This window comes from Trichosurus vulpecula, chromosome 8 (assembly GCF_011100635.1).
Source record: "Trichosurus vulpecula isolate mTriVul1 chromosome 8, mTriVul1.pri, whole genome shotgun sequence".
Taxonomy (NCBI): Eukaryota; Metazoa; Chordata; class Mammalia; order Diprotodontia; family Phalangeridae; genus Trichosurus; species Trichosurus vulpecula.
This window is the reverse complement of record NC_050580.1, coordinates 95,883,805-95,902,180: the sequence shown is the minus strand read 5'-3', so window position 1 is coordinate 95,902,180 and position 18,376 is coordinate 95,883,805. Positions and strand designations below refer to the sequence as shown.

General features: G+C 36.4%; 1 protein-coding gene and 1 pseudogene across 2 annotated transcripts in view; both read right to left on the bottom strand.

The window, feature by feature from the left end:
• Positions 1-18,376, bottom strand: part of PDZD8 (PDZ domain containing 8) — a 105,674-nt gene that overhangs the window by 65,496 nt on the left and 21,802 nt on the right. The window lies entirely within an intron of this gene.
• LOC118830238 lies at positions 8,524-9,046 on the bottom strand (annotated as a pseudogene).

Here is an 18,376-nt window from a genome sequence, read left to right as displayed (position 1 = left end):
ATCATTTGGTACTAGTTAAGAAATTAGAAAAGTAGATGAGTAGAACACACTAAATACACAAAAATCATAAGAAAATCAACACAGTAGTCTAGTATTTGAAGTTTAGTAGACCCAAAGATCTCAGCTACCAAGATAAGAACAAAATCATATTCAATAAAAATTTCTGGGAACACTCGAAAGCAATCTAGCAGAAAGCAGGCATAGACCAATATCTCACCACATATAGCAAAAAAACCTCTGAATGAATACGTGACTTGACACAAAGGGTGACATCATAAACAAATTAGAGGTTAGAAGGTTAGAGGTTAGAAGAAATTATTTTTCAGAGGAGGGTCTAGTTTCTGATAGATGAGAAACTGATTCAAATTTATAAGCAATTTCCCAACTGGTAAATGATCAAAGGATAAGAACAATTTTCTAAGGAAGAAATCTAAGCTATCAATAGCCAAAATCAGCTGTCAATAGGCATGAGAAAATGCGACCAAATCATTAATAATTAGAAAAATGCAAATTAAAGCAACTCTGAGGTCCCACCTCACATCCAAGATGTTAGCAAAATTGACAAGGATTGCAGGAAAATAGGCAGATGAATGTACTATTGGGGGAGCTGTGAATTCTAATGCCTTTTTATTTGTGGTTCATGACCCAGGCATCAAGAAAGTTTTATACTAGTACTGAATTCCTGCAAAAAGATCCTTATCCTTCATAAGAAAAGCATGTGTGAGTAGTAGCTGATGCCATGAGAAGCATTAGTCTCTCTCCACAAGGAACTAAGCAACAGTGATGGCAGTGGATCAGAAGCAGTAAGACCAAAAAATCAGAGTCTTTCTTGAGGTCTATAAGAAGCATGGATAAATTAAAAGACTCCTCTTATAATTAGAGGCAAAATAACTGCAGACAAGGGCACAAATATAGACAAAGTATTTCAGGAGACAGAACGGAGGACAAGAGATTGTATTTTTGTTATTGGTTAGAAGTCTAAAGTAAACTTGACTGAAGGATCCAAGTTGAAAGAATTCACTTATTTAAGAAAGTTTTATGTATGTAAACTTTTGCTTTTTATCACTATTTTTAAAATAGAGTATCCTAGTTTTGCTTATAAAAAGAGAGAATTTCCATGTAGAAATTTCCTTAGAAAATCATGTAATTGATGAGCAATGGCTAGAAAAAAATTTCACTGCTTTCAAGACTCTGGGGCTTTACATGTGCCACAGTAAGTAGAAAACTTTATTTCCTTTGTCACAAATATAGGACTATATAGGATCGTAAAATTTTAGCACTGGAAGGGGCATTAATAATAACCGACATTTATACAATGCTTTAACAACCTTGAGAGCTATTACAACTATTATTATTCCATTTTACAAATGAGCAAACTGGATGTCCAAAAAATGAAGTGAAGTAGCAAGAAGCCTTTCCCAGGGCTTCTTACTCCTTGTGCCTTCCCTCTGAGATTGCCCCTGATCTATCCCGGCTACAGCTTGCTTATATATACTTGTTTGTATGTTGTCTCCTGCATTAGACTGTGAGCTTCTTAAGAGCAGGCTCTGGTCCACCCACCCCCCCCACCTCTTTCTTTGTATTCACAGTGTTTAGCACCGTGCCAGGCACTTAGCAATTTTTTAATAAATGCTAGCTGACTGACTGACTCCCTTATGCACAGCTAGGAATCACCAAAGGCAGGATTTGTACTCAGGTAAGCCCAAAGGTCTTCACTATACCCTGTATTTTCCAGTAAGAGTTTGCCCAAGCATTCAGAAATCCATTTTATAATACTGGTGATGCTCATCTCTTATACTTTCCCTGACAAACTGCATGTTCTCATTTTCTATTCTGGGGAAGCTTTAATTATTAGAAAGTCATTTATACAAAGTCAGAAGCTCTAGAGGGCACATCGTTTAACAAAGCTCACATGAGAAGTTAGTGGAAAAGTCAGAGATAAAACAAAACTTCAGAAAATCCTATTATTTTAGGATTTTACTAAGTTTTTACCCTCTCTAAAAATCAGTGTTTGCAAACATCTTTATCTTTGCCTTGTGATGGGGATACTATGATCTGGCATTTAGGATACTTACATAGTACTACTTAAAAAATATTTTACTCAGCAAAAATAGTCTTTCAATTTTTTAAAAATATTTTTAGTGCTAAATGTAAGGAGGGACTTGGTAGAAATTTTTAGAATTTTGTTTTGTTTCTGTTTGCTATTGTTTATGGAAGACAATATTACAAAACACTGTCCCGAGAGGCCAGATACCTAGCTATAAGTGTCAGTTTTGCCACTAACTACAGTAGTATAACTAGGAGCAAAGGCCAGAGGTAGGGAGACCAACAAGGAGATTCCTATAAGGTGTAGAGAAGGCAGAGAGTGAGATAATTTGTTAGGCTCTCAAAAAGCACAAGTGAAAACAAGACAAAGGGGAACAGAATTCAAGGGAAGAGAAAAAGCATTAAATTGAACAGGTTAACTCTAGGGTCAGTATTCTGAAAAAGAGAAAAACCAGAGCAGGGATGATGAGAATGGGAAAATATAAAGGATTTTCATTTCAGATATTGTAGAAAAGATGAAGAATAAATTTTAAGAGGGGTGAGTAACAGAGAAAATTCAGAGTTTTAGATTGTGAGGTTAGAATCCTTGGAATGATGATGTGATCATGGATATGACTCTTTCTATGTCGAAGTGGAGTGAGTGTGTAAGTTATGGGAATTGGGGAGGTTGATAAACTGGATGACAAGTGTGAGAGAGGATGTCATTTTGCATAATGAAGTCACCAAGGGAAGTTTTTTTGTTCTGTTTGGGAAGTGGGAGTGGGGATTACAAACTAGGTACTGAGTTCTTCCCAAACAGAGGTAGAAATGAACTAGAAGCTTATAGACAACTGGCAAGAAGATTGGTGAGGATGAATAATTTGTATGGAATAAACCTTCAAGGAAGGGAGACTGCTGAGTGATGGCAGAAAGCTGCAGGTCTGGAAGCGGCAGTAAGAAAAATGAGGAGAGCTAGGCCTCCTCTGTCACAGCATTTTGGTGAACATCAGAAAAGAGTTAACCTAGTTTTGAAAAAGGTTGCCAGGCTTGTATTCTAATCTAGAGAAAGCCAAGTTTTTGTGACTGCAAGAAAATAGGAGCATGAAAAAAAGAGGTCTGAAAGGAAGGTCAGCTAGCTAACATGGGCTTCCAGGGGGCACAATGATAGTAGAACCCAGAACAATTCAAGGACACAGGAAGGGTAGGGGCCAAGGAGGGTGTGAATGAAAAAGCAGGGGAAGGTAATTTTTGTTTAAACTACCTTAGATTTCCTCAATTGCAGGAGGAGGAGAGGATTTGCTAGCTACAGAATTCTTACAAAAGTAGTTTGGTGTGGTGAAAAGGACATTTTAGTAGTACCTAGAGGCCCTTGGGCCCTAGATCCAACTCTGCCAATAACTAGCCATAAGATAATTAGAAGCTATGAAAACTATAATAACAATCATTAATATTGTTATTATAAATAAAATCAGAGTAATAGTCAAATTTTACACAGCACTTTAAGTTTGTACATCACTTTACATATATATTCTCATTTGATTTTATTTTAATTTCCCTGTCTACCTAACCTTCCCTTTTCCCCTACTTTCTCCTCAACAGCTGTTCTGAGAAACAGCTTGGAGTAGGGGAAAGGGCCCTAGACTTGGAGTCAGAAGACTTAGGATTGAATCCTACCTCAGATAATCACTAAATGTGTGACCACTGCCAACCTTTCAAGGGCTTTGCAAAATGAGGCTAACAAAACTTACAGTACCTATTCCTCCCAGGGTTGTTATGAGAAAAGCAGTGCTTCATATAAATATTAATTATCAAGCTTTTAAGTATTACTCAAATGTTACTTTGGTATTAACCTCTACTCTCATAGCAAATTTCACTGAGATCTTTTCAATATAAGAAGATACACTTAAAAAGTTCTTAATTACCATTTTAATTTCAAGATGGTGGACAAAATATACCTAAATATTTATCTTGATCATTTTTAGTAGGGTACTAAATTTCAGGGTAATCAACTCCTTCAAAACATGAGACAATCATGAAAAAGCAGCCAAGATGAAACACGGATCTGAATTCCAACTAATAAAACATAATTCAAAATAGATTTTTTATTTACTTAATGTGCTATTCAGACACCATTCACTATGGGACCCTATAGATGAGAATGGGTGAGATAATCCTTCCTCTGATCATCTCTGTAGTTACAACTTAAAAATAAATAGACATATTTCATCACTACTTGCAATAAATTTAGGGCTTTAGCTCTAGGGGGAAAAAACAGGAAAAAAGAAAAATCTTTGTGATAATTACCTGAAGGCATTTTTCTTCCAATTTTATAGCATTCATACTTAATATGTATTTTCTTTAAATATTCTCTAGAATCATAGTACTTGAATGCTGGAAGGATGATTGGAGATTTTGATGACTGGATGATTTTCTGATCTAACCTCATTTTAAAGATGAGGAAATTGGAGCTGAGGGGAAATAATTAGGCCAAGGTCACACAGCTACTGGAAAAGATAGAGCTAGAACCCAAGTCTTCTTATGCCAAGTCTAGTGTCTTTTCCACACTACACTACACTAACATCCTATTAGGCATCTGTTGAAAAAAGAAGACCAGACAGGATGAAGGAAACTTGCTCATAATGCAATAATCAGAGCAGGAGTTCTTTATTTTTTTGTGTGTCCTGGGCACATCTGCCAGGCAGGTAAAGCCTATGAACCCCTTCTAAAAATAATGTTTCTAAATTCATAAAATATATATAATTATAAAGAAAACCAATTACGTTGAAATAAAGATGTGGGTTTTTTTCCCATCCAAGTTCAAATACCCCTTGAAATCTATCCCCACATTCCAGGTAAAGAACTCTTCACTTACAGGCTTTGTGGCAAATGTAATGAAAATTGTCTACCTGGAGAATCTAGTATTAAGAACTGAGGTGATAACAGAAAATAGGGGATAATGTGGCATAATGCAACAAACCATAGTCCTGGAGTTAGAGAACCTGAGTTCAAATCCTACCAGTGGCATTTATTACTGGGCAAGTTAGTCACAATCTCCCTGGATCTGTTTCTTCATTTGCAAAATTAGGGTGGCCTCTAGAGTTCCTTCCTGCCCTATACCTACCATTCTACAAAAACCCTGTGGTCTATTGAAATTTAGCAAAATCTAACCTAGTTGCATTCTTTATACTTAAAATATTTAAGGAGAAGAAATGCTCTCAGAAACATTAGGGGATGAGAAGGAGAAAAGAGTGAATGATGAAATGAACCATAGTTCATAATTCTGCTCACCACAGAATGAAATACTAATAGGCATGATTACCTGTAACTAACCATAAAATAAAAGACAAAATAAAGAGTAAATGGACCACACGCAGAAGCAGCTATAGGATAGCTTAAATCTGCTGACAGACTACAGACAAAAAGGAACAAAAACAGAGATGAAGTTAAAAAGAACCAGTAGAAGAAATCGTGAAATTGATTAGGTCTTTAGAAGCAAAACTCTGAAAGCACAAATAACACAATTAATCGTAAAAACTAAGTAGGCTGAAGTAGTCATCTCAATCTTTCAAAAATTCTAAGCAAATCTTAAGTCATGCTATAATGAAGTAATAGCAATGGAAGGATGTGGTTTTTTTTAAATCCACATTCATCAATGATTTGTAGCTTTCTCCCCATTTGGTCAGGATTAATAAAGTTTAATGACTGACTTTAAAAGAATATTGTATGTGTATTCTTAATTCCTAGCAAAGTTCCTGACATACAGTAGGTGCTTAATAAATGCTTATTGATAGATTGATAAAATCTTAGTGTATTTGTCAAAATTCTTCCTTTTTTACAGCTAGATAATCCAATAATTCTAAAGATTTATTTTTGTTTGGCATATTTTTCATTTAAATTTGATTATAAAATTCTATTTAAGTTGTAGACAGACATGTTAAATTTAAGTGATCTTCAACATTATCCTAGGGAACAAGTGATACGGTATACAAAGTTTTATACAGAATGATTTTTATCTCAATATCTAGCCCCTTACAAAACAAATAAATCTCTCTTATTACAAGCAACTCTTATAGTCTTGCAAATCTGAAACCTCAGCTGTACCCTTCTAAAGCAATATATGCTAATGCTAACACTCTAGAGCTTTTAAATAAAGATCACGGTTGGTATGAAACTGGACCATTAGTACAGAGCTTTGTATTTAAAAGCAGTACATATGGGTATGCTATTGTCACAGTGTTCCTGCAACAATTCAACTTAGAGACTAAAGTGAGCTGCCTATCCAGATTCAAGTAAGCAGCAATTTAATTGACTAATTATGTGGCCAGTGAAGCACTTAAGGCTAGTTGTAGGTTAATGAATGAATCTAAATTGACATATAGGGTTGGGAAAGCATATAGTTAATCAGTGCAATATATAGTTTAATTTCCACAATAACTATAACTAGTTCAAATTTCCCTTTGACATCATGTTGTGGGAAAAAAAAAATCTTCCCCTTAAAGATAAACCAAAGAACCACAGTATGTCTCACATGTCTTATGTTTCATTTTGTAAAGCCTTTTGCAGATGCACTCTTCAGTTACTCCTAAACACCTGATTCATTGAAGAATTTCCTTTCTAATTCATCAATGCAAACTTAAGTTGGCTGAAGTAACCTAACAAAAGTACGATTATGTTCTGGTACTAAGAAAGTGACCTTTCAATAAAACTTTTGAAATGCATTGTCTGGAATGTTTTGTACATACTTAAAATCATCTCCAAACTGCCAGTTGGGTCCTAACAAGAACAAAATTCAGCAAATAATTTCTACTAGGTCCTGGTACCTGGTATGGACAAAAGAGCATTGACCTGGGAGTATGGAGTCTTGACTGCTATTTCAAGCCCTGTGAGACTATGTGACTACAGGTAACACTGGATTTTAGAACAGAAAGGACCTCCGAAATAATCAAGTCCAGTTGGTATTTGAAGAATCTTTTTTACATGCCCTGCTTAAAAAGACCTCCAGAAAAGGTGACCCAAAATGAAGTAGCCCATTTTACTTTTGGATAGCTCTGGTATGAAGTTTTTTTCTTACAACAAGATAAAATCTACCATTCTTCAATTTCCATTTTAGTGTTTCTACTTCTACCTCTGAAGAAGTAAAAGCCTGTGACAACTCTTGAAATACTTGTAGACAACAAAGTGTAGTTAAACTCTGGAGTTACATTTAAAGTCATGTAACCTAACTATACAATGGAAGTCAGCAGTTCTCTTAACTTTTTTGTGTCATGAATGCTTTAGCAACCCAATGAAAACCTGTGAACCTGTGGGGAGGAAAAATTTCAAATGCGTAAAATTTTTAAGATTACGAAGGAAATCAATATACTAAAAGTTATCAATATTTTGTTTATATATATATATATATGTATATTTTAAAATAACCCCAGGTTAAGAACCTGCTTTAGGTAAAATAAAGAGACCAAGACAGGCTGGAATTTGGCTTTCCGTACTGGCCACCTTTAATGTATTCACTGCCAAGAAAAAATGTCTCCTTGGGTTGTAGAGCATTTAGTAATCTATGGTGGGTAATAAAAGTAATATTGGGCCTCAGTCCTTCTACCTACTCAGCAATCTCAGGACTGGAGGCTTAAAGGACTAGAAATTATCCTTGGCTTCCATTGATCTTTTAATTTATTTCCCAAATAATCAGTTACATCCCAATACTTGGTACTACAGTTTATACAAAATTATAGGAATAAATATCAGCAGGCTGATTTTCCTAAAACAGTGATTTGGTAGAAACAAAATTACACTGTTCTTGGCTTACACAGGGTAACTTTTACCCCTCTTCATAGATTGCTATGACTATGGGGGGGGGGAGCTAATGATTCGCTAAAGTTTGTTTATTGGGTTACATTTAGGTTCATAAGAAAGATACTTTGTTCACATCATGTCACAAAACTACATTTTTGCTAATTTAACCCCTTATCTCCCTCTTCCCTCATGCCCATAAAAAAAAGGCATTTAACTTAACTGAAACAGCTACATTGCATAGGAATATTTACCAGTTTAAGAATCAGACTTTTTATTTTTCCATCATTGTTGGACTTTAAAGTGAATCGTTTCCCTTTGGTACTCTAAAATTGGTGGGTAACACCCATTCCATTTTTGGAATTAGAAAGCTTTATTGACAGTTATTCTGAGTTACAGTGCCTCTGAAGGCACACTTGAGCTTTGCATGATTATGGCCCACTGCTTAACAAATTAACAAGGAGTTCAAGACCTGTTTAAATGTCCTGCTGAGCAAAGTAAGTCCAAAAAAAGACCCATTTCTCCAAAAAAGTTTCCATTGAAATTCAGAATGTTTTCTATGTAAACTACATTTCTAATACATTCTTTGAAGTCATATTTAATTTTTTTTTTTTACAATTCTCATTCAGTTGTGTAGGCAAATGTAATTTTCTTCAATCACATAATCCAATCCTTTTACATTGGCAACATCTTCTAGGATCCATGGAACATAGTTAAAAATGCCAGTTTTTATTTTTCAAGACTAGAAAAATCTGGTCCACCTTTACTGTAGTTTCCTGAGATTTCTGCTCCACTGAAGCCAAAACCAGGGTTTTCTTTCTGGAATCTCTCCAGGGTAAGTTTGCTTTGCATTTGATCCTGTACCCAAGGATCAGCTGCATATTCAGTTTCTAAGAGATAGGTCCCACAATTTGCTGCATCTCTCTTTGTCTTGGTAAGTACTACGCGGCCCATTTTTCTGTCCTCTAATGTCCACATTCCCTCATCAGCTATTCTAGAATCAAAGAGTTTGCCCTTCAGGATCTCCTGGCCCTGCACAGCTAGCTCCACCTGTCAACTCTGCAGGCCGCACTGGATCTCTTCAGCATGAGTGCCCGGTGGCACCTGGACCTCGATAAACACCTCCCTCTAGGGTCTGGTACCACTGGCCCCAGGGCATCCAACAAGGCACCACCCTGCTTCGCTCTTCAAATGTGGCAGACATACTTCCCTCGGATCCCAGTGACCCTTTCTTAGTGCCCGGCAAAATTCTTCCTAACATAAAACATTCTTCTAAAATGTCACCAACTTTTCTATAAAACTCCTGGGCATAGTTAAGTCCCTTCACATAGGAATAAAAAAAGGGAATGTGATTACTTGGGGTAAGTACTACTTAATAGACTCCATGTTCCCCCACATAGAACCAAGTTCCACCAATACCCACATTTCTCCTCTGAAGATGAGAAGAAAAAAAAAATTAATGGAGGCATCTCACGTAAGACTTGTCTCTTTCACCTGCGTCCTAGGCATTCACAGATGCAACTGCACTAAATTTCTCTCAAAGGTTCCTTCCTATCTTATATATGAAGATTCTGTGTTTCTAATTTCTTATACCCCATTTGGAACTTCTTTTATCTTCATTGACTTTATATCTGTCTGCCTGCTATTCACACTTTAATTTATAATCACTTTAATTACCTCATTTCTTTTCTTCCCCTTTTCCTTCCCCTAGCCCCAACCTAATAAACAAATTCCTACTGGGGTGTCAGAAAGATGGCTGAACAGCAGGACACTGTACAGTAAATCCTCCACCCCCTCCCCACCAAAAAAAACCAAAACCAAAACCCCAAACCCTCTTCCAAACATACCTAGAAATGCACATAATCCTGATTAGGGAATTCCAAGAAAAAGTCATGAGTCATTTTTCCAGCTTGGCACAAGGTTGGCACAAGGACACAGAGAGGCAATGTGGACACTGGGGACTGAGTCTGACCAGCAGAACTACTGGTGGAGCATTCCAGCCCAGGAATAGGCTATACAGCAAAGCAAGTCAAGGTCCCACCATCAATACTACAGCACTACAATGGGGAGAGGTGCCAAGTAGAAGCTTTTTCTTTGACTACGCAGTTCCCAGGCACAGATCCAGAATAATCAAGGTAGAGAATTGTACCATTCTCCCTCCACCACCACCCAGGGATAGGCCCCGGAAACAAGCAACAGCTGTGGGGCTCAAACCCCAAGATCAGTTTCAGAAAAACCTGGGAAGACTTATATGAACGAATGGAGAGTAATGCGAACAAAATCAGGAGAGCAATTTATACAATGACAACAAAAGGGTAAAAACAAACAATTCTGAAAGACTTAGAACTCTGATTAGTCTAATTACCAACCTTGCTACCTACCTCTTAAAAGGTGAAAGACTCACTACAGAATGAGACATGTACATGTATATGCGTATGTGTTTACACATATATGTGTACGTGTGTGTGTGTATTATATACATGGCCGTGTAGAGAGGTTTTGTTTGTCTCTTGTTTTCAATGAAGGGGGTGGGATTTGGGGTGAGTGGGTGATATGGCAAATTTTCTGATTAAAAAAGTAAATAATTTTTTTTTTATTTCAAAGAACAAAGTCTTATTTCTAACAAGGTTCTGTGCTGAGCTGACCTTCATAGGGATTGCTGCAAAGTGAAATGAGCAGGGCCAAGTGAACAATATGTATGACTATGATGGAATCCTAATAAAGCTGCCCCCAGTCCCCATATTCTAATTTCCTTATAGGCCTCACTGAACAGCAGGTCTACTGCCCCTACCTAGTCACTCACTCCCCCCCAATATCCTAACTTCTTCATATATGCCTCACTGCTCACTAGAACAACAGGTGTGTCCATGAATTCATATTTCTCACAGAACAGTAGGTGTGCCCATGTGATGGGATTCCAGGCACTGCCTCTAGCTAGCCACTGCCCACAGACCCATTCCTCATATTTCCCACAGAAACAGCAGGTGTGTCCATGCACTCAACCATAACATCTAGTCTCAGGACCACAATCCTCAGCCAATCAGAAAGCAGCACCACCAGGATGCGGATCCCAAAACAACAGAAAGGACTTTCCCTAAGAAGGCACCTGTGCAGTGATACTAAAGAATTGACCTAGAGTGAATGTATGATGTAGAGAGGCTTATTACAATATCATTATCATACATACATACCCCCCCAATGGGTTTTTCTGTATGCACTGTGGGTAGTCGCATGTGCAGTTCCACTGTGGCTGGGACCCCTCCCCTATTACCTAATCCCTTAACAAACCCCTCTTGCCTTTTTAATATTCATATTTTTGTTATGTAATTGCATCTTTACCCTAAAAAACTCCGTCTTGCTTTCTCTGAAGCTTCTGGTTCCTCTTGGAACCAGACATCAGAGGTGTCAATCTCAATAAATGCCTACACTTGGATTAGAGGTGGTCTGACTCTGAATTCTTTGAGATGGTTCCACCACAACACATCATGAAACCACAACAGTTTTTGGCATCTCTGGGTGGGCAGCAACAACTACAACAATGTAAAAAAAGGCACAATGACCACAAAATAATTGAAAACGAAAGTTGCAAAATCATAACGAACAAAGGTTGGCACCAAAGTAATGAGAAAACTCCTCCCTCCCCCTACATTCATTTCCAGAATTAGGAAGGTGGACCCAGGGTCAGAAATATTGCATATATTTGTCAGATTTTTTTTTAATGTATCAACTGGTTTTGCTGATTTTTTTCCTCTTCTTCCTTTTCTCCCCCATTTTCTTTTTGAATAACTCTATGTTATATTGTCAAGGAGAAAAACGATGCAGCAAAAAAAATTATGCAATATGAAAATAAAAGATATTAATAAAAATTATCTGAAAAAAAAACCTAGGTTGCTTTTTGTCTTAATAGAATTAAGAATTGTACTTAATAGAATAAGAATTGTATTTAACAATTTTCCATCTTAAATGAGACTATAAAGTGAAACGGCCCAAAACCTGTGATCTCACCAGCATGGGTACTATCTGTACCAATGCAGATAGCAATGTATCCATGCCTCCTCATCCTAGGTCTGCTCTTTCTTAAATCAACCAAGTATGTTGGAGATCTTTCTCTGACTCTGTTAATGTTTTGTGGATATTAGTACATCTAGCTATTCTTCTATACTCCCTTATTCTTATATGAAAGACTCATCTTCTTGTCTATCTACAGAATATCTTTTATTATAGCATTTGCAGTTGTCATCAGTTAATTGCTGCAGCCTATTGCAAATCTTACCACGTCCCCTGGAATATCCATAAATGAGATTCTTAAAATGCCATGGTGTTCCATTATTCCAACCATCACGTATCAATGAGAGAATATAAATGTAAACTGATAGGCTTCAGAGATGGATAAAGGTTGGACTAGCTGAGATGCTATAATTTTGTGTTAGAGGCAACATTCCAATTCCAGAATCTCAACTCCAAATCTAGTACTCTCACCATGACACTTGACCTAATGTATGTTTTGGGAAGCTACAGTATAATCAAGGTTATCAAGAACCCACAAGGAACTAGCCATTTTTCAGAACAAAGCTTTTGACAGCATCAGTACTGTTTTAAATTTTAATCAATTGGTAGAAATCTGACATACTACATACTTCCCAGTTTTCTTAAATAATACTGCACATAATTTAATTTCTTAATTACTCAAGAATCAGCAAGAACCAAGGTCCTCAACTATTCCCACATATAAGCAACAGAAGTATCTTATGTCTTCAAAATTATTATGCTGTCTATAAAATTAATATTCATTAATATTACATATGCCACATCAATATTACATATACCACATTATATTGAGGAACAACAGATGGCTGTTCATCCTCCAAAATCAGATCACTGGATTATCTTCCATCTATCTCTTATTCCTGGATTCCTGTTTTTCTGTCAGGATTCTGCAATTCACTGCTTTGTCATTGTTTTAATAGATCACCAGCTACCCTCTTTAGCTTCCTTTTTTCTTGTCCTTTATTTTTCTTGATGTTTCTCCCATTCCTCAGCTTTTGCAAAAAGTGTTGGCCTTCTGTAGTCACCAACAAGGCACCAATAATGCTCTCCTGACAGGATGTAAGCCAGCCATAACTAGGAGTTGTGTAATGTATGATTTTTCTGGTATTCCATCTTTTCTCACATGTTACATGTGTTTAAGTGTTGATAAGAAAACAGGAGTCCTGACTATTCTTCTTCCTTCCTACCCTCTAAATCCTACTTTCAGATCAGAAATCATGGTTCCTCAGAGCTGGATTCTATATGATTAAGTACTTACTTACTAGGAGATTTTTTAAAATTATGCCCTTTGTGACAAAATCAATTTCTAAGTACAAAGAAGCAAAAATGCCAATGATAATAATTTTTAAGAGAAACACTTCTCTCCTAGCTGCTAGATGGCATTACAGATGGATTTACAGTCAGAGAAAGACTTGCTAAACAATGTGACCATTGGCAAGTTACTTAACCTCTCTGCCTCAGTTTCCTCATCTGTAAAATGGGAGTAATAACAGCTATAGAGTACTTACCTAGTAATTCCAACTTTTTGTAAAGATCAAATTAAAAAGTATATAAAGCATTTTGCAAACCTTAAAGTGTGATATATAGTTATAATTGTTATCATTACCATCATCATCACTATTATTACATAATTAATGTAAGACTAATCATTCCAAAATCACATATACTAAAAGCTTAAGGAAAAGCATAGATAATTCTCTTTAAGAAATTCCTTACTGTGGCTGATGAAATCCACTTCTAAAAGAAAGATTCTGCCCTCTGAATTCCACAGATGAGGAAAAAAACACTTCTTAATATACCTACAGAGCTAGTAAAACTGAAGTCTGCTTTTCTCTCTCTCAGTCCTTAACCTCTGCTGTAATCTAAATTACATCTCAATTGGGTCACTCTCATTGAAGCCCATAATTTGGTGCTGTTCTTTAAGCAAAAACCACAAAGACTAATAAGAATTGGATGAATAAAAACCAAATTCCCAAATGTCTCATAGCTTTTTAAAGTAATTTCTAAGTAATCCTAAGAAGGATAACAAAGCCATAACCGAATATTTAACACCATCTGACTCCAAGGTGAGTTATAATGATAGCTGATCCCTATCTGCACTGGGATAAGAGATCAAATAAGATGAGCTGCTCAGAGAAGAAAAAGAATTTTCTAGTTTTGTGTCCAATAAGCTTCTCATATATTTCTAGATTCATCACAACTACAACACGAAGGTCCACTTTTCAAACCTTCTACATGTCTTATTCAATTCCTCAAATTCCCAACTCCACAGTCAAAAACCAGAGCACAGTTGCCAAAAACATGGCCATAACCCAAACTCAATCCTCAACACTCTCAACATTCACATAAACAGCAGACTTCTATCTATTGAATCAAACAATACTGTGTACAAACAATGCCACAAGTCTTTAATTGGGCCTGTATATATCTAATATTAAAGCTGATCTGTTAAAAAAAAAAGCTAACTTGTTTAAATAAAATTCTCCTTCATACTTTTTCAAATTTGGGAAAAGCCATATGAAAGTACAATGGCCTCCTACCTCTAGTTATGAAGGTAGAATCAAATAGGTTAATTTACCCATCCCAAAGAATCCCTTTAAAATCTTCTAACTAGCCAGTGAACTAACTAGCCATTTTAAAATTTTCATTAAAACTGTCACCTAACCTATACTAGATCTGTATCCCAAAGAGATTAAAAAAGAGAGAAAGGATGTATTTGTACAAAAAGATTTATAGTAGCTCTTTTTGTGGTGGTAAAGAATGGGAATCTGAGGGGATGCCCATCAACTAGGGGATGGTTGAACAAATTGTGGTATAATTGCGATGGAATACTATTTTGCTATGAGAAATGACAAGTGAATTGATTTCAGAAAAACCTGGAAAGACTTACATGAACTGATGCAGAGTGAAGTGAGCAGAACCAGGAGAATACTGTACACAGTAACAACAACATTGTATGATGAACAACTGTGAATGCTTTAGCTATTCTCAGCAATACAATGATCCAAGATAATCCCAAAGAACTCATGATGAAAATTACTATTGAGTCTGAATACAAATTGGAACATACTGTTTTTCACTTTCCTTTTTTTTTTTAGCTTTCTTCCACAAAATGACTAATATGGAAATATGCTTTACATGATTGCATATGTATAACCTATATTAGATTGCTTACCATCTCAGGGAAAGGAGGAAGGATAAAATTTAGAACTCAAAACCCCAAAAAAAAAAAATGTTAAAAACTGTTTTTACATGTAATTGAGGAAAAATAAAATATTATTTTAAAAAAAACTGTTACCAAGTCTTTGAAGACAAAATTTCTTCTCCCCATACCAGAAAAAGCATGATCTGGAAAACTTCTGAGATAAGTCATTTATATCAAAGAAGATAAAGAAGGCTTCATTACGTATAGTTAGTTATGTCTTTACTGTATGACCTCTCTTCCCTAATCAGGGCAAAGTTTAACTAAGGGTACACAACTTTAACTTTTCAATGTTTAACTAAGGGTATACAAGTACACTTTTAATTTTGATCTTCATCATTAACATTTTCCATCTTCATCTTAAGTCTAGACAATCAACAAAGCTTCAAATTAATGTCTGGTTTGTAGCGTTCACTAATTTCCTGAGGTGTAAATTCTCGCATTGAAAATTTAATGATCAGTTCTTGTTGATACCACTGGGTGAAAAGAAATAACACACACACACACACACACACACACGGGATGAGATGGAAAAAGTGAACCTTGGAAGGAGTGAATGACTTGTATAAAATCATACCAAAGAAATGAACAGTAAAGTCAGGAATGGAACAGAGATGTCCTGTCTTTCAAACCCATGGTCCACTACAATAGACCAGACTCTGCTTCCAGAAAACACAGTATCCCAAAGGTTCCACAATTGATATCATGTTAGCTTTAATATATCTCAGATTATTAGTAAATTTTTTAAATTAAGTTTTATTTTTTCAATCAACAAAAATCTACCCTATCTCCCTCTTACCCCAAGTCTCCTCCCATTGAAAAGGAAAGCAAAACAAAGCCCTGGTATATAACCATGTACTATATGAGGGTATGTGTACACGTATATATACACACATATAAATGTCTCTGCACTGAGTCTTTCACCTCTCTGTCAAGAGGTAGACAGCATTTCATCATTAGTCCTCTGGAATCATGGTTGATCATTATGATGATCAGAATTCCTAAGTCTTTCAAAGCTGTTTGTTTTTACCCTATTGTTGTCATATAAATTGCTCTCCTGGTTCAGTTTATGTTGCTCTGCATCAATTCCTGTAAGTCTTCCCAGGTTTCTCTGAAACCATTCCTTTCATCATATCTTACTTCACAATAGTATTCCATCACATTTATATAACATAATTTATTCAGTCATTCTCCAATTTATGGACATCCTCTCAGATTCCCATTCTTTACCAACTCAAAAAGAGCTGCTATAAAAATTATTGTACATCTTTAGACTTTGTTTTGCTCAGGACTGACTCCTCTTCCTCAATTTACCCTCTCTAATAGCAATTTAGATTTGAAGATCTTTCCCACCCATTAATAGGCCATGTGACCTGCTTACATCATAGGAAGCCTAAGTCACATGTGGTAGGAAGAGCTTGCTGAGAGGAAAAGGAAGTTGTGTCACAGGAAATGCTGAGAGAGAAGTTAGGACAGTTAGAGCTGAGGGAAAGAGCAGGCGTGTGCTGTGCTGTAAGTCGGATTGTGGGAAGGCCCCAGAAGGGGGTTTTGGGATGGCGAGGCGCCATGCTGTGATGTTGTGTATTGAATTCTTTGCTGCTGGGATGGATTGGGCGGATGGCTTATGGGATCTGGTTCTCTGGTCTCTGAATAAATGGTTTATTTCTTCTACCTTCTATGTGGACAGTCTCGCATATTTTGTGATACAGAACCACACAGGCATTTTGACAATTATCATTTATATTGTGATTATTGCCTTGCTGACACAATTGCCTTGCCTCTATTCCTCTCCCCTTTCCTATTTTCCTGTTGAATGAAATGTATTTCTGTACCCAACTATTTGTGGATTATTCCCTCCTTTCACCAGTTTAGATGGGAGTGAGCCACTCCTTTCCTACTGTCTCCTTGTCCCTATAAGACTTCTCCTTGGGCACCCTGATTATGCAAGATAATTTTCCCTAAGCTTTTGTTTTTCTTCATCTCTCTTTCCACTCTTCTCTTAACATCCTCAGGATATAACAGAATGGTAGTAGACAGGCCTTATCTAATTAACATCCTTCTATGACACCTGATAACAATAGGACTCAGAAAGAACATGTGTATCCTCTCCCTATATTAGAATATAAGCAGTTTATACTTTTTGATTCAATGACCATTGATCATGTTCACTGTTTTATTTTTCTCTTTACTCCTACGTTTGAATTTCAAAGTTGCTATACAGTTCTGGGCTATTTCATTAAATGTCCATTCTTCCTCATGTAGTATTATGTTCAGTTTTGCTAGGCAAGTCATTCTATACTGTATTCCAAGCTCTCTGCTCCTTTATAGTAGAGTGATGGCTGCTAAATTGTGTGTGATTCTGACTGGTTCTTTGGTACTTGAATTCTTTCTAGATGTTTGCAGTATTTTTTTCTTTGGATTTAGATCTGGACTATAATGTTCCTAGGAATTTTTATTTATGGGGGTAACTGGAGAATTCTATTTCTACTTCATCCTCTAGTTCTAATAGATCTAGGCAATTTTAAGATTTCCTGAAATATGATGGTTAGTTTTTTTGGGGGGAGGGGCATCTATGATTTTCAGTAAGTCCAGTGATTTAAAATTTTTTTTCCTCAATCTGTTTTCCAGGTTAGCTGTTGTTCCTATTAGATACCTAACATTTTCTTCCATTTTGTTAGGACTATCGATTTTGCTTTAATATTTCTTTTTGTCTGAGTCACCGGCTTCTACTTGGTCCATGCTAATTTTCAGAGAGATTATTGCTAATTCTTTCATCCATAATTCTTTTTTTGTTCTTTTTTAGTGTTCTATTCTAGTGTTCTCATTTCACTGACAAAAAAACATTTTTAAACTCTTCTATTTCATCTTTTCAGGAATTCCAGATGAATCTGTAGCCAGCCATGTTTCTCTTTGAGGTTTTGCTTATAGATCTGGGAGTAACTCTCTACTTCTGGGTTTATGTCTTTGAGTGTCCCTTTCACTAAAATAGCTTTTAGTGGTGGGATTCTTTTTTTGTATTTACTCCTTTCTTCCAGCCTACTTCCTGACTTCAGATATGATGTTAGGACTGGGTCCTGGGCACTACTGGAAGGAAGATCTGGGTTGGACCTGTTGGTGCTTTCTTTGGGTGTTTGAGTGTTATATTGTTCTAGGTTCCCAGGGATAGCTCAGGCTGGGGATCTGCAAGCTTTCAGTGCTCCCAAAGGGGTCTGATGGCTGACCCCCAGCCTCAGCTCTCCAAGTTCCTGATCTGGGTTTGGATCTGAACAACAGCAGACTGCTGCTCAGTCAGCCAAAATGTTTTCTAGAACAGAG